The sequence below is a fragment of the Dryobates pubescens genome, chromosome 23 (assembly GCF_014839835.1).
Source record: "Dryobates pubescens isolate bDryPub1 chromosome 23, bDryPub1.pri, whole genome shotgun sequence".
NCBI classification, from domain to species: Eukaryota; Metazoa; Chordata; class Aves; order Piciformes; family Picidae; genus Dryobates; species Dryobates pubescens.
In genome coordinates, this window is record NC_071634.1 from 16,126,456 (window position 1) to 16,130,866 (window position 4,411).

Consider the following 4,411-nt stretch of genomic DNA (forward strand, 5'->3'; position numbering starts at 1 on the left):
ATGAACGAAGCCAAGGACTGTCTGAGCAATAACCGCTGCCTGCTCACAGTTTCTTCCTAATGATTGCCTAAGATACAAAGCAAATAAAATCTACCAGATGCAGCAAATTCTCTGGAGCCTAAGAAAGCAAAATTGTAATGTTGCAAATGTAAATGCTGGCATTGCAGCTTAATCCACGTATAAACCCAGCAATCTATATTGTGTGATCATCATTTTTAAAGCAAGGCTGGAGCCCAGAGACCAGCAAATGTTCTCATCTGCAGTGTATCAGCAGTTCTCAGTCTTCAGCTGCTGTACAGATAATAATTCTAATTGAAGAATCATTACATGAATCCATATGTGAATGATAGATGGGCTGCAGCCTTTTGTCTGTGATGCACTAAAAAATGGAGTTGCTGCTTCCCCTTTTACAAAGGGTGATGTGATTGCCTCTTGATTCTTATTTATTTATTTATTTTAACGCAACATTTTAATCAACCTGGCCTGACAGCATTTGGAATCTAAAGGAAGGGGGGGGGAAATAACCCAAACAATTTCTGGCTGTGACAAAATTATTCATTTATTTATTTTTCTAAACAATAGCTGCTTGAAGGCTTGAATGGGTTACCCAGTGACCCTCCACAGGGAGAACCTTTGTTCGACCCTTCCCAGTTCTGAAAGGAGGGCTTGAAAAATGGTGCTCCGTGTGCTCTGCAATAATTGTTTCTCATGTAGTACAATTTTTTTCCCTTCAAAGATAACAGCACACACTTTAGTGCAGTTTAAGAGGTTTTTTTTTAAACCCTAGTTTAAAAGGCATTTGCTCTGTCACTCAGCTGACATCTGTCATATCAAAAGAGCTAATAATATATTTATCTTGATGGATAAGCTTCAGCATTCTGGACCAAGTTCAGTGTAACTGGACCGAGCTTTCAGTGCTCCTCTGGGGATCCTAAAGTCAAGTTCATGCTCTAATTAAGATCAGTGTGATAATTATATCTGCTGCTGAACAGGAGTCTTTCATCATACCACTTTTCAAGTGAATTCTTTAGTGTGGCATCAAAGCTGATCCAGTTCAGAAGCCGAATTGCTTTCATAGCGTGGATGGTGAAATTTAATTTGCCTTTAGATCCTGGATTCAAATCCAGGCTGACTTGGCTATAGCAAGATTGTAACTGCTGCCTTATTTTGTTTTTAACCTACTCTGAACAGCAAGAATGCAGTGGTTTCAGCTGGGTGCTACCTTTCCTATTGCATGCTCTCAAAGAGCTGCAAATATTAGGCTTCCATCTTGCACTTTCACTGCTCTTTGGAGGGGGGAGGAGTTGGTCTTGTACAAATAACATGACAGCGACAGAGGTGTGTGCATTATTTCTCTAGGTGTCCCAGGCAGGAACACACCATTGGGAGTTCAAAATGAATGTGTTCCTACTGGTCTTCTCCCAGAGCCATTTCTTGGCTGTGTACCTGAGGTGAGAGGCTACCAGAGGAGCACATGGTGAAAACGGAGAAAAAGAACAAGGACTGCAACGTTTTGGAAGGTTTCTGGATTGGTTATATGAGTTTGGCTTTTGCTATGTTTAAAGTTCTTGTTGCAGTCTCAACTCTTGGTACAATGTTTGCAGCCATCTGAGTCTGGATGAGTCTCTGTGAGCAGAGGTCAGTGCAGTGGCTCCTCTAGGTGCTGGGCAGGGTGCATCTCTGGCACCACAGCTGATGGATCACTCCCTGGGCAGTGGGAGAACATGGTGCCCAAGCAGGGAAAAGTGTTCCCACCTTGCTTTGGTACTGGGCTGCCAAGCAGATGTGACAAGTCGGACTAGTTAGCAAGCACAACTATTGTTGAGCAGGTAGTTCATCCTATAACGAGTCTTTCTGGAGCCTGAGGAAGTGCCAACAGAAAGAATGCTGAGTTTGGAGTGTAGTATCTCAAGTGGGGAATGTAGCTGCTGAGGGAAAAAGAACCTGTCCAATATAAAGAGCAAAAACCTGCAGCATGTTGTGTAAACTCTGGATTAAATACAAGTTGTCTTACTACTCTCGTTGTTTTCTGCTAGCTCTCTCTGTAATGAATCTATCATGCAGATTTTATACAGCATCTGTTTGAGTAGAGGCAGAGGAACTACAAATGGCTTAGCAGGTGGAGGGGCTTTGGGATAATGTTAAAACCACATTTTTTTCAGTGGGAGAGAAGGAGAGTGTCTAGGAAGTTTACAAAAACAGAACTAGCCTCAAGTACTTGCTGAGCAGATGAGGAGGCAGTGAGTCTCCAGCAAGATCTCAGCATACACAGTGAAGTCTTGACCCGCTGCTCAGTGCAAGCCCCAGGGGCTGCTGCAACAGCACAGCTCTCATTTCATTGCAGTAGCAGCCTGCCCTCTAATGCTGTTCATCTGTGGTACTCTGGTTTCCCCTCACCCCACTGAGTATTTGTGGGTGGTTTGCTTTACAGAGTGTGCCATACTGGTGCACAGGGTCACAGAGCACTGGAACAGGCTCTCTAGAGGGGTTGTGGAGCCTCCTTCCCTGGAGACTTTCAAGGCCTGTCTGGATGTGTTCCTGTGTGACCTGTGCTGGATTCTCAGGTCCTGGTTTGGCGGGGGTGTTGGACTTGAGATATCCAGAGGTCCTTTCCAACCCCTAACATCCTGTGAGCTTGTGCATCAGGAAAAGGATTTGGGGGGGTAGGGGGAGGGAGTAGGTGCTGCCCAGCCATCCATTGCCATGCCCACTGATGCAGAACTTCCTATGCAAGAAGTCAACTGGAGCACAGAAAGGCAGCAGGTGCAAGCACACATGCCGCTGGCTCTTCATGTTGAAGGGTTTGCAATCAGTAAATGGATCTGAATGTAAAAATATTTTTAAATAATGATGGAATCGGTGCTGTCACAACTCAGGCTCATATTCCATGCAGATGGCACCAACTGTCACGCTCTGCTGCTTTTCTCTTTGGGTTTGTTGCTAAAAATTTCATCTGAATGTTAAAATCTGTGTCAGGGCAGCGTGCTGGGTTTCAGAAGAGATGCTCACCACGCTGATCTTCTAGCAGCAGATCGTCTTGTCAGGCCCCACACAGTTCCTCTCCCCTCTCTGGAGGCATGCTGAAGAATTTCAGCCACATTGGCTCCAAGGCCTTATGAGGTGAGATACCTCTCAGTGGCTGTCTTCAGAAAGAATCTGTTGTGGCCGCTGGTGGTCTTTTGGAGGCTACATACACTCTTCATGGTGCCTTGTGGTGACTTCGTGCAGTGGCTTCTGGATCCATGTGCTCCTTTACAGGTAGGTTGGTTTTGATCTCTTGGCACTGAGGTGGGCAGGTCAGATGCTTCCTTACTGCTCCTACACCTTTAACAGTGTTAAAAGTTGCAGCAAGTGAAACACAACTGCTGCCTTCAGCAGTGCTGTACAGCTTGTGTGGGTTTGCTGATGGAGCAGAGCAGGGCTAAGGGCATTTCAGCTCCAGTGATGCTAAGTGTGTGCTCCAAAAATGCGACCATTGCACTGCCAAGGGAGGCAGGGGCTGCAGCGGCCCTTCGGCAGGTGGAAGCCAGGCCAGGCGGACGTGGACTCTGCAGCTGGCCTTGGGTTATGTGGACTGCTGATCCAGAAGGCAGTTGTGTTTTTTCTGGATGTGGTGGCTCTGCAGCAGGCTCAGGAAGCAGCAGGCTCAGGCAGAAGCAGCAATAAGAGTGTATTTTTGTCATGGAAGCAAGTAACTGTGGCGCACAAGGCTCCTGGGGCACCACTTGGCGGAGTGAGAAGATGCTGTTTTTATTTAGTCACTCCAGAGCTGCATTTCTGAGTCTCCCTGTTCATTTCATTCCTGCACAAGCCACTCTCCCTGCATTTCCAAGGCCTAATTTTCCCCTACCTTGCAGTTTCTGTGTCTTTTTCTATCCGTGCAAGTGGTGGTCAGACTCAGCTCTTTTGCCGTGAGGGCATTTAGCATATCTGCTGCATTTACTTGGCACAAGCTTGGAAGGCCGTAGCGGGGGTGAGGCAGTGGGGAATCAAGCCACTTGTTTACATCTTCCTCCAAAGGGCCGGGAGGTCAAACATCCTTCTCCTGTCCACAATGCTCTGCCATTAACAGCTGTTAGTCAGTGTTTAGCACATCATATTTCCACCCCCCCTGAGGCTAGGCACATTATCTCTACAACACTCCAGCACCTTGCTGGGAGCATGCCACAGTTGTGTTTTCAGAGTGTTTTGTTAATGCTGGTGACCTTGGCGGTGTGACCACAACACCTGCTTTACCTGATAAGATCATTAAGGGGTTGTTGTTGTTGTTTTTTTCCGTTGAGCATAAGCAAATCTTCATTTGTACCTGCAAAACCTTGCCCCAAACATCAGCTTACCGGAGCACTGACCTGTAACTCCTGGCATGTATTTTTTAAGGTGTTAAAGAGGCAATTAGAAGAAATCACTTGGA